General features: G+C 36.8%; 1 protein-coding gene across 1 annotated transcript in view; it reads left to right on the forward strand.

Moving 5' to 3' along the window:
- PDE11A (phosphodiesterase 11A) overlaps positions 1–22,390 on the forward strand; it is a 464,241-nt gene that overhangs the window by 26,579 nt on the left and 415,272 nt on the right. The gene's annotated exons all lie outside the window — the stretch shown is intronic.

Consider the following 22,390-nt stretch of genomic DNA (forward strand, 5'->3'; position numbering starts at 1 on the left):
TATTGCATTATGATGATGAAGTAATCATAGGTAGTTTTTGAAGGGACTGAGGATGTTTAGCCTGGCGGAGAGAAGAATCAGGGTGGGTATAGTAGTACCTCTCTTCAAGTATTTGAAGAGCTCTTAAATGAATGAGAGTAAAACTTGTTTTATTTGACCCAACAAGGCAGCACCAAGAACAATAAGAGGAAATTGCAAAGGGGCAACTTTAGACTCGATGGTGGAGAAATATGTCTAACAATTAGATCTGTCCAAAGTGGAATGGACTGCCTCAGGAAGAGGTAAATTCCTTTTCTTTTGAGGTCTTCAAGCAGGGGGCAGATGACCACTTATGAATGTTATAGAGGGGATCCCTTTTTAGGCATAGGTTCAAGTTGATGGCCACTAAAATCCCTTTCAGATCCGAAATTCTGTGATTCTTCATGATTTTCTCCTAATCTCTTAATGCATCTTATAATTGTAGCTTGAGTTCCTTATACATTTGTATTCCCAGCACCTAGCACATAATAGATATGTTTATTTTGCATTTGCTTTGTCAAATAGTATGTTGAATTGAATTGAATTCACTCTCATGAGAATTTGTGTTTCTATATAACAACCCCTGCCTGAAATAATACATAGTCAAGGTCATATGTAGAAATTTTGTATACACAAAAAAGTTACAGAGTATGCCTTCCCTTTCCATAAATGTCATTGGAATTAGGTGTTGATGATTTTAATTGGTTGCAATATGGATCAGCCAAACTTGATTGATCAGTATCTCAGCCAGTTAGTGTCAGAGCATATTCAAATACTGAAAAACACAAGAATGCCTTCCATCTCCCTTCTTCAATTCAATACACAGAGGTTTGGATATCAATCCAAGGCTGTGTGCCCTGCCATCAAAAATGCTGGAAGCAACAGTAGACACTAGCAGAAGGTTTAGAATTCTACTTAGGGTCTCCCTTGCACCCTCATGGGGCAAGAGAAAAGGGAAAGAGAACTTCCAGATGGTATCTGGGCATCCTAAAATGCAGCATTGCCTCCAAGTGGCCCAGTGTAGTTATTGTCCTGCCTAGGAATAAAAAATAATTATTTCTTTTGGATGCAGAAACACTGCTGACACCCCTCCCCAATACATTGAATAATTTTTCTTGTATTGATAATACATATTTATAGCTCCATGTAGTTATTCATTTGGTCCCTCTCATGGCCATGCATTTACAATATGGTGGTACAATATTGGAGTTAAAATCTGTGACTGTGAACACAGCTAACAAGAAAAAATAAAAACAAAACTGGATATAAGAAAAGTGTTTTGACCAAAGAAGGTAGGATCATGTGTGCATGGAAATGTATTTAAGAAGGGGGTTGGTATGAAAGAAAAAGGCATCTACATATTTGTTAATAGATTGTGAATTTCATAAGGGCTAGTACTTATTTCCCCCTATTCCTAGTATAACACAACCTACTCTGCCCTATCCCTGAAGGCCTGGTGAGTTAGATTTTACCCTTCTCCTCAGGATTCTCTAAGGGTGTCTAAATTCTCTGCAAATGCTTCTAGCTCCCATCAATGTTGTTCTCCAAGTTGTAATAATTTCCTAATTCCCTAATCGATGGTCCTCAGTGCCCCAGTTCCATTTAGACATTAGCAGTCAGATTAGCTTTTACACAGACATACTTCCAAAGGTATAATCACAAACATATAAATGTAATTCTCTTCTTTTCCCAGTACTACCTCAAACTCTGGGGAGGGGAAGAAGATTAAATTCACAGCTTGCCCTGGTTTTTATAGAACACATTCTTAGTTCCAAGTCCAAAAACTCCCCTTGGGTTCAAGTTTCCAGCACCTTGAGCTCTCAGGGTATCCATGCCAGGCAGGCTGGCTATATTATCCAACCTGCAATCCTGGCTCCAAGTTCATCAGGGCTTGAATTACCATGTCCTGTAGGGATCAGCTCTGGCCCCTGAAACTGAAGAGGGCAAATAACATAGTACAGAAATGAACACCCCCAGGCCTATTTCTCAGGAGTTGAGGCAAAAGGGAGCAGGGAAAGGAAAGTCCTTCCTTTCTTACCAGTTCAGTTCATGATGTACATGCTGTGGGTTAACTTTGATTTTCACCATCTGGTTGTATCAGATAAAAGGAGTTGAAAATAATGCAGCAGAAAAAAGAGATGGAAAAGATCTATTGGCTTTATCTTGCCATTTTAAAGAAGTAGGCAGACAATCACCTACCCCGACCCATGTAGTAGGGGATTCCATATTAGGCAAACTGGGCAATCCTGAGCATATACCAGTTACTCTCTTATAGTTTTCTGCATTGAGATGTCATAAATGGAATGCTGAACTTGGAGCCAGGACAACCTGGGTTTATATTCCACTGCTGACAGTGACTAGTCACGTGATCCTCAGCAAAGTCACTGAAGATCTGTGAGTCTCAGTTTTCTCACTTGTAAATTGAGGATAAAAATACCTTTAGCACCTATCTTATAGGATTGTCTTGAAGATCAAGTGCAATAATGATTGAAAAGTATTTTGGAAACTTTAAGTGCTGTATTATTATTAATATTAATATTATTGTAGGTACTCAACAAATATAGGATGTCCCAAAAGCTTTATTGGCTTAGAAGAATTTAGGACATTATGTGCGGAGATTGAAATATCTTGGTGTAATGTGAGTACAGGCATAGCTGATCTTATTGCACTTTGTTTTATAGCACTTCATCAATATTGTATTTTTTTTTAACAAATTAAAGATTTGTGGCAACCCTGCTTTGAGCAACTTTATCAGCACCATTTTTCTAACAGCATGTGTTCACATAGTGTCTCTGAGGCACATAATTCTTGCAATATTTCAAACTATTTTTATTGTTATTATATGTTATGTGATCTCTGATCAGTCATCTTTGCTGTTACTATTATAATTGTTTTGGGGTGCCACGAAATGTACCCATATAAGATGGTGAATTTAATTGAGAAATGTTGTGTGTGTTTTGACTGTTCCACTGTCCCAGTCTCTCTCCCTGTCCTCAGACTTTTCTATTTTCTGAAAAACAATATTGAAATTGTGACTAATTAATAACCCTAAAATGACCCCTGTGTGTTCAAGTGAAAGGAAGAGTCAATAAATGCGGGCAAACTTCATTATTGTCTTAGTTTAAGAAATTGCCATAGTCATCCCAACAACCTTCAGCAGCCACCATCCTGATCAGTCAGCAGCCATCAACATTGAGGCAAGATCCTCCACCAGCAGAAAGATTATGACTTGCTGAAGGCTCAGATAATGGTTTGCAATGGTTAGCAATAAAGTATTTTTTAAATTAAGGTATATACATTTGTTTAGACATAATACAATTGCATACCTAATCGACTACAGTATAGTATAAGCATAACTTTTATATGTACTGGGAAACCAAAAAATTCATGTGACTTGCTTTATCATGATATTTGCTTTATTGTGTGGTCTGGAACCAAACCTACCACATAACCAAGTTATGCCCATGTGTGTACATAGGGGTTGTGGAAGGGCAGATTGTGTAGGCTGTCATGGCATCAGGGACCACTTGACCAACATCAAGGGAGTATGTAGAGCAGAAGGATTTTGTGTTGTTTACATTTTCATTAGCTCCCATTGTTTATGATGTTCTCAATACTGATTTCTAGGGTAGGGTGCTTTGAAATTTCCTTTGAAATTTGCCTCCTTCCCTTCATGACTTGCTAGGTCTGTTATCCTTCAGTGTCAACTGTAAGCAAAGGCAGCTCTCCATGACTAATCCATAGTGGAAGCTCTTTATTATTATTGTAGGATCAGAACTCAAATGGAGTTTATAGTAATTAGTATTAGCCATGGTGGGTGGGTGGAGGGGGGAAGAGGGCAGATTGAGCAATTAAATAATTTGGCCATCAGTTTTTAAATTTTGTTACATTTTCATTTAGTTGTGTAAGAGCCCACACGTTTTCTTCAAAGGGACTATAACATCAGTAAATGTGCAGTTTGTTTTAAGTTTAAGACTTCAAAGACTATTAGCACTGTTAGTAAGTGGTTCACTTGATAATGTTTAATTTTTTAAAATAGATTTTAAATTGCAGGCTAGAAAATATGACTTGGGTGCAGGCCTAGTTAGGGAGGATTCCTTTTCATTATGACCCTGAAACTATCTCCTACTCTCCTTGCAGTTTGGGTTGAATCACTGAATCTCTCTTTCAGAATTTCTTCTTTTGTATAGGAGTAGCACATAGATAGGGGTTTCACGAAGTCACAAATACTATTTGTCATTTCACTATGAACATTAAAAATGGGCATTGTATTTGTTCGCAGACTTGTAGTTCTCTCAGTATGGAGATTACTTGTATCTTCTTACATATCAACAGCATGTTCTAGTTAAAAGGAGTCTGAGACCACATTTCCAAGCATGTTATAGATTCTACTGTGTAAAAATGGGAAAGTAATTTGATGATTCACAAAATCAGTTGAAAACAAGCAAGCACAGCTGCTGTGAAGAGGAGGCCAAAAATGGTGAAAGAAAAGCAAATTCTGTTGGATGGTTATGGCACATCAATCTTTAAAAAGGGAGAAAAGTTAATAATGGGTACTGATAGGAATTTTCTACTGTCTTGTATTCTGTATTAGAAATAGAAAACAATTGTTAACAGGTGAAATGATAGATATAATTTATTCTGGAAGCTCTTTAAAAGGAGGAAACAAAATTCATGGTATATATGTATAAAATGCAAAAAAAGAAAAGAAGTTTTATGATTCTATGACAATATTAATTTAATTCACTTTATAAAGCACTTAATGCTAGACACTGGGTGTATAAAGATAAAAATGCCTTCGAGATCAGTTGTATATTACATTATATGATATAAAGCTAAATTAGTGATACAATTGCCTGACATAGAGCTTTTAGCCTCTTATTTCACAGGGTAGAAATGACTCTCAGATTTCTGGAAGATCTTTTAACTGGGAATTACCTTGCAAGAAAACTTCTCCAACCCCCAACTTTTTAAAAAAAAATCTCATAAAGGTCAGTAACCACTAGGGGTTACATTTTATGATAAGCATTTATAATAGTGGGAGATGCTAATGAAAATTCCATAGTTGTACATAAGTAGCTACCTGCAAACTGCAAGAAGTTTAGCATTCATTCCACTATTAAACTCTATATATTTCTTTAATTGTGTAGCTTGTTATTCTGGGATAGAGAAGGATTTTCACTAATTCTGCTTATAAAGATATTTAATTAACATATAGCTGACTTCTTATTAGTCAAGAATGAATAAAAAGAATAGAAAATAAAATACTCAAGGCTGTATTTAATTTATAATAGGTTGAGCTGCATCGCATGGATAGCTCTTCTGATGTGAAAATTATCCAATGCTGGAGTCACAGATGCCCACTCAGATGTAGCAGGGAATTGCTGTGTTCATCTTCCCACTCACCCCCAACCACCTTTCACTTTGGTTGCTGACTTTTTTCTTGGTCACTGATTTCACCGGGCAATGTTACTCCAGCCACTGACCTCATGTAGCAGATTTGGTCCAAATAACTAACTCTGTCTCTTAATCATACAGGGAGTTTCAACTAAATGTGCACGTGCTTTAGTGATCAATATATTTACTTATGATGAGGTTTGTGATATTAAAATATTGCATTAAGCAAGCAAATGTGCCAGGACATGGTACAGTGTTCTTTGTATAGTAGGTACTTAATGATTTTTGTTATTTTCAAGAGGAATGTAGGAAGATAGTGCCACGTTAGGATCTATAGGATCCCAGTTTCCTCACAAATAGCCTAGTAAAGCTCCAAAAATGTACCGGAAGGAATAATTATAAAGAAACTAAAGAGAATTAGTTAGAAACTCCTCTATTCAGTTTAGAATTGCACGAAAGACTGCCAGAATTCTGTAGTGGAGATAAGCTAGGGTAAGTAGTAGGTGAAGTACAAAGCAGCCCAGTCCCATAGAAGGGTACAGGTCGGGAGCAGCACTCAGTGGTACCAGGGATCTCGTCTCCGTTCCCAATAGAAAACAGGGACAGACCAGCATCCAGGCTGCCTGTGGCTGATCCACGGCAAGGACAAGGCTAATAATTGTGGGGACTAACAAGCTAACAAACTTGGGATCAAACAGTGCCTACCTGTGCCATCCAGTAGTACAGGAATTGACTCAAGTATAAGCTACTAATCTAGAAACTGAGGCTGCAGATAGGGGCAAACGGAAGAAAAATGCTAACACGATAAAGAAATAACTTGTGTGAGAAGCACACAGGATAAATCCAAAAGAAGAGAGTAGATCCATAACAAATCTAGGTAGAGCCTCAGAAAATAGAAGGTCTTCTGCATAAGAATTACTAAAGTATCTGGAAGAAATGACACAAGAGATACAAAATGGAGTAGCTGGTGAGGGGGAAAATAGCAAGGAGAATTAATGGATTAGAATAGAAAAATTAAAGATGATAACTCTCTGGTGATAACTGAATAGAAAGAGAAAAGAACGTACATATTTTTCAGCATTTCATGGAACCTTTACAAAAACTGGCCATTTTGGGGGCATTGAAACCTCACAAACAAAGGCAGAAAAGCAGAAATTTGAAATGCCTATGTGAGTGACCACAGTGTAATAAAGTTATATTTAATGAGGGGCCTTTTCAGAAAGAATGAAAAATAAATTGAAGACTAAATAACTTAATGCTGAAGAATTAAGGGGGTCAAAAAACAAATTATAGGAACAATAGAAAATTTTATCAAAGACAATCACTGCAATGAAATAGTATACCAAATTTATGAAGCTCAGCTAAAGCAATTCTTAGGGAAAATTTAAGTCTTTAAATGTTTTAATGAATAAAAGAGAGAAAAAACAAATGAATTGAGCATGCAACTAAAAAACCCCTAGAAAATCAATAAATAAAAAAAATCTATCTCAAAATAGAAATTTTGAAAGTCAAGGAAGAGATCATCAAAATTGAAAGCGAAAATGACCGTATTGAATTGACAAAACTAGTAATTATTTTTTAGGAAAAAACTAATAAGCACATAAACAGTTAACTAATCTGATTTTAAAAAGAGAGAAAAAATTCATAAAAATGAAAAAGAATTCACAACTGAGGAAAAAAAGGAAAAAATACACATTATTTTGCTTAATTATATTCCAAAAACCGTCAGCTTAAATGAAATACCTGAATACTGTAAAAATACAAAAAGCCCAGATTAACAGAAGAAATAGATTCTTTATATATAGCTTAATATCAGAAAAAGAAATTGAATAAATCACAAATGAACTCCCAAAGAAAAAAGACTGAGGGGGATTTACAAATGAATTATACCAAATATTTGAAGAATAACTATAATTACTTCCACTATTACATATTCTATTTGCAAAATAGGAAAAGAAGGAAACTTTCCAAACTTTCTATGATACAAATATTGTTTTGATACACAAACCAAGGCAAGACAAAACAGGAAATAAAATTCTATAGATCAATATTCTTAAAGAATATTCATAAAAATTATTAAATGAAATATTAGGAAATAGGCTACAACAACATATTAAAAAGATCAGAGATCAAAACCAGGTTGGATTTGTACCAGGAATTAAGGGATGGTTCAACATAAGGAAAAATATAAACAAAACATACCATATTAATAGTAAAAATAACAAAGTCATATAATTACATCAATAGATCTGAGAAGGCTTTTGACAAAATCCAACACCCATTTCTATTAGCAACACTAGAAACATAGGAATAAATAGATTTTTCCTTCATATGGTAAGTAGTATCTCAAACTAGCAGTAAATGATATATGTAAAGGAAAATGTTTGGAATTTCCAATAAGATCAGGGAGGGGTAAACCAAGAATGCCATTTATGACCCTACTGTGTAGTGTAGTAGTAGTGGAAATGCTAGCTATAGTAATGAGAAGAATAGGAAATCAAGGAATAGGCATGGGCAAAGAAGAAACAAAATTAGCACATTTTTGCAGATGATATAATGATCTATCTAAAGAACTCCAAAGAGGCAACCACAATTAATTGAAATAACAAATTCAGCAAAGACAGACGTAGGATATAAAATAAATCCACATAAATCATCAACATTTTTGTGCGTTACCAACAAAATCTAACAAGAAAAAATAGAAAGTGAAATTTCAATCATAATAAAATAACTCATGTATAAAATAGTTGGGAGTCTAGCTTCCAAGAAGCACTTGGAAACTATATGAACATGGTATTACAAAAGTAAAGATGGAACTAAATAATCGGAGAAATAGTAATTGTTCATGTCACAGTGATACCAGATCAGACTTTCTTGAAGGATAGCCAGTGTTGCACAGATAACAGACCAGACTCCCTGAAATCCACCTGAATCCTTCAAGGATAACAGATTTCTTCTAATTGAACAAGGGCAGCTAATGGTACAGAGATAACTGTTTTCTTTCAATTAAAGTGATTTATAGGGAAACAACTTTTAAACTTAACTTAGAGAGAAAAACTGAACTTCTAGACTCATGAACTTCAGAACTTAACTCAGAGACCAACCTCTCCCCCTGAAATCAAAAAAAAACCCCTTTCCAAATAAAAAAACAACCCATGGCTCAGGCAGTTACAAAATGAATCAATTACAGAATGACATCATATATAAAATACTAAATCAATATCTGATTTTCTCTTTAGAGAAATGCAATGTAAAATAACCCTGAGGTTTCACATCATACTCATCAGATTGCTGATAAAAAGGGAAAATCATGTAAAAATCCTCTAAATCACTAATAACCAGAGAAATGCAAATAAAGCAACTTTAAGGTTTCATCTTACAACCACAAGAATAGCAAAGTTGACAAAAAAGGTAAATGACAAATATTGGAATGACTATAGGAAAACAGGCACACTAATGGATCCATGAATTGATCTAGCCATTCTGGAAAGCAATTTGGAACTATCCCCTAGAAACTACTAAATGGTGCATACCCTTTGACTGAGTGACAGCACTGTTGTTATTTAGTCACATTTGACTGAAACGACTGAACAAAAACAAAAAGAATTAATGCTTACCATGTCTTATGATTTGTTGTTGTTCAGTTGTTTCCAACTCTTTGTGAACATTTTTTGGGTTTTCTTGGCAAATATACTGGAGTGATTCACCATTTCTTTCTCTAGCTCATTTTACAGTTGAGGAAACTGAGGCAAACAGGATTAAATGACTTGCCCAGAGTCACACAGCTAGTAAATGTTGAGGCCAAATTTGAACTCAGGAAAGTGAATCTTCCTGATTCCAGGCCTGGCACTCTATCCATTTCACTACCAAGCTGCAGTGATACTACTACTAGGCCTATAAGGCAAGAGATCAATCAAAGAAGAAAAGGACCTGTACATGCAAATAAATATTTATAGCAATTTTTTTTTGCAGTAGCAAAGAACTAGAAATTAAGAGAGGTGCCTATCAATTGGGGAAAGACAAAACAAATTTACATCTATGAATATAATAGGATACTGTTGCACCATAAGAACTGATGAAATAGATGGTTTCAGAGAAACCCAAGAAGACCTACATGAACTGTTGGCAAGTGAAGTGAACAGAACTAGGAGAACAATTTATACAATAATAATGTTATAAAACAAATTTGAAAGACTTGAGAACTCTCAATGATTTCAACCATTCCTAAAGGCTGATAATAAAGAATGCTATGTACCTCCTGACAATGAGTTGATGGATTCAAGATGCAGAAAAAGACATACATTTTCAGGAAAAGTGGTTATTTGTTTTGATTGACCATGTACTTTTTTTTTTACAAGAGTTTTTTTTTCTTTTTTCTTTTCTTTTTTGTTCTTTCCTTCCCTTTTCATTTTTTAAATGTCCAATTATGGGGTCAAGGTGACTTCTTTCAAGTCTCACCTAAATCCCACCTTTTACACAAACCCTCTCCCAATTCCCCTTAATGTTGATGCCTCCTTCCCTCTGTTGATTAGTTTTTATTTATTCTACATATAACTCATTCATTAAGGTAGGTATTTAATAAAGACTTATTGACTAATTGACTGACTGAGAGGGCGAGAGGCATAAGATAGGGTAATAAAAAAGAAAAGAAACCAAAAAAAGAAGGTGATTGAGGCATCTTTTTTTAAAAACAGAGAGAAAAGAACAGAAAGAAGTCCAGACAAACTGAACAGTTCAACCTTGAAAAGCTACAGGTTGATCTTATTGAATACTTAACAAAGGAAAAGCAAATTGGATATAATAGACACCTGCAGTTTCATGTGCAAACTGCTTTTTCTGTTCTACCACGGATAGGCAAATGTCCATTCTATTTTGTGTTAAGTTCAGAATAAAAATTAGACTTATAAAAAAGTGGTGAAAAACTTTGTTGAGTTTGTTAGATTACATGAACTGTCCAATAATATGCATCCCACTAAACTTTAAAATACTATCTAAAAGTTGATGATATTTATTATTATTATCATTATAGTAGCTAATATTTTGGGAATTAGAGGTAGAGGTAATATTTCTAAACCTATTTACCATCCCTTCAAACCCCTTCCATTATTGTCACTATATCCTTTGGTCCGAACAAACTACTGAATAGTTGGGTTCTTGTCCAGGTGTGGATTGCAATCTGGCTCCAGGTTATCCCTGTTCTTACAAAGCTTTGGACCAATCTGAATTTTGGTCATTTTTCAAATCTGTTTCTCAACTTAACTCAAGTCCTGAACCTGTCCTAGATTTTGATTCCCATTTTGGACCCAGAACTAAACATATTTGTCTGAATTGGAGCATGCTGTGCCTTCATCCACTCTTATATTCAAGAACTAAACTGAAACACTGCAGAAATGTAGTAGTAGTAGTAATAACAGTTAGCATTTATACAGTACTTTAAGGTTTGCAGAGTGCTTTGCATATATTTAGCCTGGTAGGAGGCAAATACCTAGAGAAGAGAAAGGAGAAGGATAAGAAATAGGATTTTATTCCCTTTTGTTTCTTTTTCCATTTCCCCAGTCTTCTGGCATGGATGAGGAGGAAACTATGGGACGGCTTTTTATTTTGGGAGGGGAAGGCATATGCTCAAAGATTCGAAACATAAGAGAAATCTTGACTTAGTCATTTTTTTGGGTAATTTCAAAAGAAACAATGATATTTCACATCTGTTTTGAGCTTGTGGTGCAGACTTTATGACAGATTTTGAGCTCACTAACTTTTTTTCCTTTGAAATTTTCCCTGATTAAATTTTGCTCAGTATAGACTAGGATTGTCTTCTTATGGTGAATTAAACTGATAGAAATTCTCAAGGTCAAAGCCAATGTGAATACAAGTACTTATGCTAGATTTAAAGTGGAAGCTGTCAAGATTGTATGTTTTAGAATTTCTTTTTTTTTTTTGTTAAAAGAGAAGTTAATGTTTTCATAAGATATTTTCTTTTCTTTCTTTTTTTTTTTTAGTTAGGCAATGGAGTTAAGTGACTTGCCTAGGGTCACACAGCTAGTAAGTGTTATGTGTCTGAAGTCGGATTTGAACTCAGGTCCTCCTGAATCCAGGGCTGGTGCTCTATCCACTGCATCACCTAGCTTCTACCCCATCAGATATTTTATTGAAATCATGTTAATTCTTTGAATGATTTATAATTTTATTGGTGAGAATGACTGCTCCTTCCACCAATACAGACTGCAACTTTTCCACACCTTCTTGTCATATTTGGTTCTTGTGCATATTTTTTCATAAATCTTCTACAGGAGGTATACCTGGCATTCTAGAAGCTTTCCTTTCATTCTTTTGTATCCACCTTGAACTCATATTGTCCTTTAATCTTAGGATGGGACCAGTGCCTCTTTCTTTCTGAGCCTACATATCTTCTATGTCTTTCATGGCCCTGCTTGCATGGAAGCTGCTGTTGTGTTTAATAAATGTTGGTCAGTTGACTGATTGTCAGCAATTAAGCTGCAACTGGTTTACCCCTACCAGGTATCTTTCCACTGCTTTTTGTGTTTTTTAAAATGTTAATTTAAATAAATTCAATAAACATTTATTAAATGCCTATTATGTGCAAGGCACTGTGCTTGTTGGCTGATACTTGGGTTACATTGACTAGAATGAAACTGAGCAATTTCAAAAGGGAGATAGTGTTAACTGGGTGGGAAATGAGGAGGTAAGGATCAGGAAAGATGTTTTATAGGAGGTGGCACCTAAGCTTTGAAGGAGACTAGGGATTCTATGAGGTGGAGGTATGGAAGGATATAGGGGAACACTTGTGTAAAGACACAGATGTGAGAGATGACAGCTAGCCAGTCAGTTTGAGTGGAATAGAGAATGTATTAAAGGGAGTAATTTGAAGAAAGACTGGAAAGGTAGGTGAAAAGGAGTTTCTCAACGCCAGGCTAAGGAGTTTGTATATATTCTAGAGGCAATAGGGATCCACTGAAGATTTTTTGAGTAGGGAGATGACATGATCACATCTGTATTTTAGGAATATCAATTTGTCAGCTGTATAAAGAATGACTTGGAGAAAGGAGAGACTAGAATAAAGGAATACAGTTAGAAGGCTATTGAAGTAGTTTAGGTGGAAGGTAATGTGAGAATGGACTATGATACAGTAGTGTAGGGTCTGTGTGAATGCTGAGAAGGGGGTGGATGCAAGACATGCTGTGGAGATAGGTTTGATAGGACTTGGCAACTGACTGGAGTTGAGGAGTGAAGGAGAGTGGAAGATGAAGGATGACTTCAAGATTGATCATTGTACCCCATGATTTAAAGCTATATTCACAGTTCCTGGATAGAATTTGTGATTATCAATGATTGTCAATATTCTTCACTATCTCTAGCTTCTGGCTCAGCTGAGATCCTGGCTTGAGGTTATTACAATACACTTTCTTTTAAAAAAAAAGTTTTTATTGATGTTGAGAGAAATTATTTTTCTGTTTTATTAAAAACCAATTATTAAATTAGGATCCAGGCTTTTCTCTTCCGTTTCTCTATTGAGGCCCAACTCCTGTGGAAGATCATTCTCTGAAAGACATGGGTGATTGAGATTGCCCCTAACCTTAGGGGAATATGCTCTTTGATCTTGGGCCAACTATGAGACCTTCCTTCTGTTTAGAGTATAAACAGAATCGAGCCTGGGTGAGTTCTTACCCAGAAGGAAAAAAGCCCCTGTTCTTGTGCCCCTCCATTAGAGTTTAGGGTGACCCAGCTCATGAAGGAGAAAACCAAGTTGTCTGGATGGAGATAGATTCCCTTGCCCAGATTGCTGGTGGTGGCTAAGTTTCATGATTAAGCCATGTTCTCAGCAAGAGGAGCTGAAAACTTCTAGTCCATCTCCTCATTAAATACCTACAAATCAGGATTGATTTTCACTTGTTGGGGTATTCCCTTTTACAAAGGTGTTGAAGGTATCCATTATCTCCACTGGGGGTCTTTGGTTGCTGAGAGAAACCACTAACCATCAACTTATTGATTGCCAGCTAGCCTAATTAATAAATTGCTTATTAATTACCTCTCTCGGTGGTTTTTCATTCATTACAATGTCTTGTGGGTTTTTTGTTTATTTTTTACATCATCATAGTTTTCCCCAGTATCTTTCTTCCTCCCTCTACCAGAGAGCCATCCTGTATAACAAAGAGCATTTTTTAAAGACAAAAGAAAAAAGAAGAGGAAGAAATCAGTACAATCAACCATTATATTGAAAAAGTATAAAAACATGCACAATGCGCAACAACTGTGAACCTCCAACTTCCATGAAGGATAGGTTGACAGTGTCCTCTTATATTTCTTCTTTTCTGCCTTCTATGTTCCTTGCAATTTTGCTATATTCACTTATGATTTTGTATGTGTGTGGTTGTTCTTGCCATTTACATTTTTGTATTTGTTGTGTATTTTCTTGGCTGTGCTTACTTCACTCTGCACCAGTTCATATAAATCTTTCCATGATCCTCTGTATACATCACATTCACCATTTCTTATAACACAGCAGTATGCCATTAGATTCATGTACCACAGTTTGTTTAACCATTTCTCAACTGATGGGTATTTTTTCAGAAAGAACCAGAAGTGGTACCCTAGAACTAGCAAAAGCCTTAGCTTTGGGGTCTACAGATCTTCTGAGCAGGATTTTAGCTCTAGGGTTAGACTCAACTCCTCTCATTGGTTCAATTCTATTCAACTCCAGGGATACTACCCATGCCACCACGTTATTTTGGTTGCAGGATGCCATTGCCAATTGAGGGAAGACAAGAGATTACCCTAGTTCTTCTTGGCAAGAGGCCCTCTGGGACTCATCACTTGACCTAGTTAACTTATTTTTCATATTAGTCCACATAATTTAGTGGCAACCCATAGCCTGGGAAAAAGTCCATAGTCTCTGCCAAAAGCTTAGCTGAATTTCTGATCTTTTCAAATGAAAATTCAGCTACTCAAAGTCTAAAAGGTGCACACCCTTACATTTCATCTTAGCTCTTAGCTATCTGCAAATGGGCCCACTCAAACTCTGAAAGCTTCCTATTTTCATCCGGTGGCTTGAGAGTATCTAATGGACACATTTCAGATACCCTAAATTAGCAAGGTCTGGAGTCCTTTCTCATCATAGATTTATTCTTATAGCAACCTGAGAACATAGCATCCGTGGCTTATTCATATTATCCAAAGACTGCCTAAATTCACAGAATCCCTACCAGGAAACCCTATTCTCCCAGAATACAGACAGATTGGACATTCCCCTTTCTTACAGTTCCTAACCATGGAAATACTGGGATTCTAGAAATGGAAGGGAATGTAATGATCGTTGAGTTCAATGCCTTCCCTCATTTTTACCAACGAGGAAACTGTCAGTGATAATCACCCAAGATCATATAGCTGCTAGGTTAGTAGTGTTGAAAATGGATTTTTGGGAGAACATAACTGGTTCCATTTTGTTGTGCATTTTTTTCCTCACTCATCCTGATTCTTGAAAAGACATCAGCTTGAAGATTCCAGAGAGAGGTTTTTCATTAACTTCTTTTGCACTTTGATGCACTTCAGGGTTTGTCCAAATAAATCAATAAATTGTTTTGGGAATTGAATCTCTTGTGCCTTTTATACTTTGTAAAGCTTCATGATAAAATGTACCACGTAGTGGTCATTTAAATTGATGTTCAGTAGGTACAGACTTACACAGATCAGACCTTCCTGGGATTTTCCCTTTATTAGCCAAAAATATGCCAGAGAGATGAGACCTCTCTGGAATATTCTATTTTGGAACAGTCTGACCAGGATCTCAGAACTTGAGCCTTAAGTCAGCTTTATTTCATTAGTGATAAGAAACTCTTCTCACTAATTGAGGTTTGTGTCAGATCTGAAACTCACCAACCTTAACCTTGACCTTAGGCTCTAAATTTAACTATGAATTTAGAGCAGAAATGATGGTCATGACAATACTGTTGTCATAAATGACAGACAATCAGACTGACAAATTCCTTGGTTGTTGACCTGTGGAAAATAAGATGAAGGGGCATCAGGTTCAGAAAAATCCTAGTTCTAACCAAGATATTCACCCAGGTATAGAGGAACCTCTCCTGTTGAAATACAAAGTTTTTTCAGGAGTGGGAGATAAGACAGATAGATAATATAGAACCACAAAACATTACCTGTCTCTGGTTTTCTCAGGGGTGGCTAGGTGGTACAGTGGATAGAGCACTGGACCTGGAGTCAGGAAGACTCATCTTCCTAGTTCAAATCTGGTCTCAGATGCTTACTAGTTGGGCAAGTCACTTAACCCTGTTTGCCTCAGTTTCTTCATCTGTAAAATAAGGTGGAGAAGGAAAAGGCAAACCACTCCAGTATTTCTGCCAAGAAAACCCCAAATAGGGGTTTAATCTCCAAGAATGTGATGATTAAAAAGTTTGAGAGACATGGTTTCTGAGTAATTTGATCATCTTATTAATAAGGCCAGCAGGTTATTAATAAAAGGATGGTTATTTGGTAATCTCTCTTAGACCAAAAGACACCTAATGGTGGTGGGGTCACAGTTTATATGCCCTTTGAAGAAGAGGGTTCCCCAGGGGTGTCAGTCAACTAGGATTGGTTAATACAATAATGTGTGTGTGCTATATTAAAATAAAGTTCTTGGGGGTATGTGACTTAGATCACTCAAATCTTGGTCAAAGTGGCATCAATTTCCATATCACCTGTCTTGATAATAGGGAGAATAAATCTTTCCACCTCTCCCCCACCCTGTCTGATCAAATACAATGAAGCAGAAATATACTGAGTGGGGGCAGCTAGGTGGTGCAGTGGATAGAGCACCGACCCTGGAGTCAGGAGGACCTGAGTTCAAATCCGACCTCAGACACATAACACTCACTAGCTGTGTGACTCTGGGCAAGTCACTTAACCCCAATTGCCTTACCTCCCGCCCCCCAAAAAATATGCCAATTAGTCTAAACTTAGAATTTCTTTTACACTCTGATTAGATCATGGCTTGGAGAAATCTCTAAGAGAGATTTCCCACATTGGTTGGTTTCTAGATGAGGAAGTAGAAAAGGGGAAAAACCTTGGTCCTAATACAATAATTAGTTATTAAATATGAAAGAAATATTAATTTTTTTTTGGTTAGGCAATGGGGTTAAGTGACTTGTCCAGGGTCACACAGCTAGTAAGTGTTATGTGTCTGAGGCTGGATTTGAACTCAGGTCCTCCTGACTCCAGGGTTGGTGCTCTATCCACTGCACCACCTAGCTGCCCCTAGAAATATTAATTTCTCACAAGAAGAGTCAGACACAACTGAACAACAACAAAATAGTTTTCTCACAGGCACTATGCTAAGTGCTTTACAAATATCTCATTGATATCAACACACAACCCTGGAAAGTAGATGCTATTATTATCCCAGTTTTATAGTTAAGCAAACTGAGGCAGACAGAGGTGAAGTGACTTGCCCAGGGTCACATGGCTAATAAGTGTCTGAGGCTGGATTTAAACTCAGGTCTTCCTGACTAGGGGCCCAGAGTTCTATCCAATGTGCCTCTGGGTGCCTCTGAGAAATGTGAAACAGTTGAGTTTCAGCAACTGACTATATACATCTTCACTTCTTAATTCATAATATGCTCTCCTTTTGTGTCTGCAAAAGGGCACGACTCTTCCTGCCTCTTTCAGCTGAATTTGTGACAGAGATGTAACCCTTACTTGAATCTGTTGTAGAGATAAGTCTGTTTTCTCTTGGCCAGCTTTACCTGAAGAAGTTTCTTCCATTATGGCAGGAAATTTGTTTCCCAGCTGGGTTTTTCCAGGAAGTATTACCCACCAATCTGTACCTAGGATAATCCGTATTATTGGCATGTTACTTGCGGAGTACCTCTTCTGCTGCTGCAATAAGCATAGGCCTACATATTTCCTATCCTCAACACCTATTCTTCTAGAACTGCTGATAATTACGGGGATTTTACTAGGGAGGCTTTGTAATATTCTCAGGCATAATGTAATGAATACTGTGACACTTGAGGTGTTGCTATGATCAGGGCTTGATCCCATTTGACAGGTAGACCCCTAAGCATAGGTTTGTCAAATAAATGCTTGACGTTATCTATCATGTGTATCAACTAACACCAAAATAGAATAACTACCAAGCTCCTTATGTTCTTTTCTTGCTCTCAGAGCAATTGGCCACCAGAGTCCTTTTGGCTTGCCATTTGTGGGTAGTGGTGTTTTTCAGGGCCTCTAGGGGTACAGTTTAGTATTTCTATCAATCAGATCAGTGACTTGGCCTTCATCCTCTCAGCTCCTTCTATTTGTTCTGTCATTGGTCATATGTTTCACTGGCTCACCCCTAAGTCAAGGACATATAATACAAAGTGTTTAATCACATGAGACTAATGGTAATAAAATGGGAAACATTAGTCTAACAGAGTAACAGATAAAAATGGATTCCCCAGACCCAGTCTCTACCAATATTTTCTGAGTTGAAATCGATCTTTTTTCCACACCATGTTCACTGCAATTCTTTTGCTGTTTTACTTTTGAGGCAATATTTCTCACGGTTTTCTGGTGTCTTTGTTGATATCTCACAAATGAGATTTTATTCTAAACTATTTTTTGCTTCCTGGATTGTTTTTCTGCTTAGCAAAGAGATTATTTATTTTCTAGCTAAGCCAGTTTCTGAGTTCCCTCAACCTCCTTATTGTGGCAATCATTTTGTATTAATTAAATTTCTCTAGAAAAGGTAATACTCAGGAATATCTTTGCTTTTATTTATTTGCCTTTTTTTCAAAGTCATTATATCATTAATCATAGTGGAAAAAAGAGCTGCCCAAGAGCTGGTTATTTTAAATAAACAGATTCAGCTGAAATAAAGAAATCATTATTTAAAACTATATATCATGGAGTCATCCCCCAATTGATAAATGGTCAAAGGATACAAGCAGGCAGTTTTCAGAGGAAGAAATCTAAGCTATCAATAATCAAATCAATAGCAATTAGAGAAATGCAATTTAAAGCAACCCTGAGGTTCTACATCATACTCATCAGGTTGGCAAAACTGATAAAAAAAATAAGGGGAAAATAACAAATGTTTGTGGGATGGGATGTGCTACAGGACAACAGGCGTATTAATCCACTGTTAGCAGAGCTGTGAACTGATCTAATCATTCTGGAAAGCAGTGTGGAACTATGCCCTGAAAAGTTATAAATTGTGCATACTGTTTGACTCAGTGATAACCACTACTAGGTATGTTCTCCAAAGTGATCAAAGAAAGAGGAAAAAGTCCTTCACATATAAACATTATTTATGGCAGCTGTTTTTGTAGTGGCAAAGAATTGGAAGCTAAGGGAAGGTGCCCTACTATTGGGGAGGGGCTGAACAAACTGTAGTATGGGAAAGTAATGCAATATTATTGCATTATAAGAGCTAATGCAATGAATGGTTTAAGAGAAGAGTTGTGTGAACTGATACATAGTAAAGTGAACAGAACCAGGAGGAAAATTTATGTAATAACAACTACATTATATAGACAACTTTGAAGGACTTAAGAACTCTAATCAATGCAGACCCACCATGATTTCAGATGACCTATGATGAAGCATGTCACTCATCTTCTGACAGAGTGGTGATGGATTTAGAGTGAAGATAATATATATATTATGTATGATATATATGGATAGGTATAGATATATAGATATATAGTTTTGTGATACTATATATATACATACATATTTTTGTGATTTATATATATTTATAGCGACACAGTTTTTGGACATTACCAATAGAAATTATTTTTGCTTAATAGTACATATTTGTTAAAATGGTTTTGTTTTTGTTTTTTTCAGTGAGTAGAGCTGTGGGAGGGAGACAAAATAGATTTTTGGCTACTGAAAATATAATTAATTAATTAATTAATGAAAATAAAATATTATTTTAATTTTTAAAGAACCAAACTATATATCATGGTATAGCAGAGCACTGGAGAAGGATTCATTAACTGCTATGAACTTGGGTAAGTTACTTCTTATCCCTGAGGTTTCCTCCCTCCCTCTGATTGTAGAGTTGGGGGATAGACATTGGAGAGATCCTCTCAGGCATTTAAGGAGGGAGTGATTAGGTCTGTGAAATTTAAGGAGGGAGTCCAGGGCAGGCACATCATTATTTCCCATCCAGCTTGAGGACTTCATCTTACTCATTACTTTTCAGTTTCTTTTTTTATGTGTTGTGTTTGCCCATTAAATTGTGAGCTCCTTGAAGGCAAGGACTCTTGTCTTTCTTTTTTACCTCTAGTACTTAGCACAGTGCCTGACACACAGTAGGAGCTTAATACATGTTTACTGACCACCTGGCTAACTTCTCCTTTGGGGACTTGTCTGCTCGTTTGTAAAATGAGGGGGCTGGCACGGATAGTCCCTGAGGTCTCTTCCAATTCAAATGATTGATCTATTAATGAAATCTATGAATTTGTTTCCTGTTTTATAATAGAATTTAACAATTTTCCCCCCATGAAACTTTTTAATTGAAGTAAATAGCAACTTTCTTCCCTACAGTGGATAATAATTTCGGACTTAATTCATTTAAGCGCAATTTTCTGCTATGTCAATTAGTGGGTAAATTCAGTACTGTTGAATTGCATTGACCAAAGATGTTGTAAATATTTGCATATCTGTGCTTTACGTTTAGTTGTGCAGGTTGAAAGGCAGTAGCAAGAACAGAGGAGAGAACTGGTTTTGCTGTCCGAGAATCTGGGTTCAAATCCCACTTCAGATGCTTACTGATTGTATGACCTTGGGCAATTCATTAACTTCCCTGGGTTCCAGTTTCCTTATCCTTAAAATGAGGATGTTGGGCTAGATGGCCTCTGAGGTCTTAATGATGGGATATGGGCCCAAGCTGAGACCTTTGCCCCTCACCCAAAAGGAATTTGGGTCCTATTTGTCTACTGGGCCCCAGAAAACCCTTAAACTTTCTTTGAACTATCTAAGAAGTGGAAAGTGGCTGCCTGAGGCTATTATCCCCTCAGCTGGCCTTTCCTTATCTCTTATTTTTATTCTGATGGACTGGCTCTCCCTAATCCTAGGCCCTATCTCCCTTTGATATCCTAATCTATCTAATATTCTAGTTTTATCCAGATCCCATTCCACCTCCTATCTCCCAGTTCTTTGTTACCTTAATAAAAGCCTACCCCTTCATTGTCTATTCCAAATGACCCCATTCAACTTCTCAGACACTCCCATTCTCTCTAAACTCCTCCCTCTGTCACCCTAGATCCTCCTCCTAGCCCCTTCTCCAAACACCTCAAAATTGTTTGGCTGTATATAAGATTCATCCTGGTCCCCATTTAAACGCTGAGATTTCCTCATGCCTGCTCGTCCTTATGGGTGTCACAAATGTTCAGATTCCTTAAGAGTCTGGCCTGTATGGTTCATCTCTAATAAACCTTGTCTTTGACTGGAAGAAAACTTGGGTGGGATTCACTTGGGCAGGACCCGCATGTTGTGATTTTGGGGTCCTAGCACCCCTAGCATCTATACCTCATCATTTCCAGTTCCAGATCTACGATAATGAACTAAAGATTCTATGACCCTGTGACTTTTCCCTTGCACAAGCCAACTAAGCTGATATAGACAAAATGTGAGAAATGACATTTTTCTTTATTTCTTTTCTTTCTTTATTTATTTTAACAAAGACAGCACAGCATAGCAGAGCTTTGGACTTGGAGTCTGGCAACCTATATTCTAGGTCTGACTCCATCACTAGCTGTGTGACCTTGGGAAAGTCAACTTACTTCTCAGTTTCATCTTCTTCATTTGTAAAATGGGAGTAACAATGCCTGGCCTGCCTATGTGATAGGGTTGTTATGAAGAACAAAGGAAATAATGCTTGGAAAAGTATTTTGATGGGTATAAAATCCTGTGCAAATGCAAAGCAATTAATATCATAAAATGCACTCATAGACTAATGGTTTGAATCATTTGGAACTGGCAACTACCTCGAGGTTGATTTGTACAGTCCCCTGGGGTTTTGTTTTTTTTTTTCAGATAAAGAAACTGAGACCCAGAGAATTGAAGTGACTTGTCCAAGGTCATAAAACAAGTAAGTGGCAGAGTAAGGATTCAAGCCCAAATTTGTTCAGTGATGTTGCAGATAGGCTTCTTGACTTGGACCGGAAGGGCTCTAAGACCCTTTCTAACGCTTAGATTCTGGGTATTCGGTTTCTAAACTCTTTCCACTATTCATGCATACTAAATCCGTCCCCCTGATTTTAGACATATTATTACCACATATGCTGTGTATGTGGGAGTGTAACACATTGCTGACAATGAAATAAAGGTTATATCATTTGGGTTTATCTGAAAGGACAAAGATTATGAAGTATGACAGGGATATACATTCCCAATTTCTTCTTTTTTTCTTAAAACTCTGGATTTTGGCTTTTCACAGACCTAATCACTGGCCAGTGACCCCTTCCACGAGGTAAAAATTTGTTCCTTGAATGAATCTGAAAATAAGCAATTCCATAAGATGAGAAATAATAAGCCATGCCTCCAAGTGACTTCTAAATCAGTTCATTAAATCTGGGACTTAAAAGAGGAACTCAGCTCCTGATGAAACACATAGAGACAAAACTTCGAGAAGGTACTAGGAGCTGGGAGAGTAGAAACAGAAACAGAAGAGAATGCCACAAAGAACAGGCTAAGATTCTGTGATCACGTCTGCTGGTGGTGGTGGGGCAGGGTGGGGGGCAGGGTGGGGAGATGGCAGGACACACATAGTATTGTGACAGAAGCTAGTTTGCTGAAACCTCTCCAGACTACCTTTTACCCAATAGTAAACTTTTATGGGAACCTAAAGCCTTTTCTTTTATGGGAACCTAAAACCTTTTCTTTTAGGCACAGGGAAAGTCTGTTTGCCTTCCTTTGTTTTAAATATTTACTGTTTATTTAAAAGCCGCATTAAGCACCAACATTTGTTCTT

Source organism: Vombatus ursinus, unplaced genomic scaffold (assembly GCF_900497805.2).
Source record: "Vombatus ursinus unplaced genomic scaffold, bare-nosed wombat genome assembly UNPS02014779.1, whole genome shotgun sequence".
Taxonomy (NCBI): domain Eukaryota; kingdom Metazoa; phylum Chordata; class Mammalia; order Diprotodontia; family Vombatidae; genus Vombatus; species Vombatus ursinus.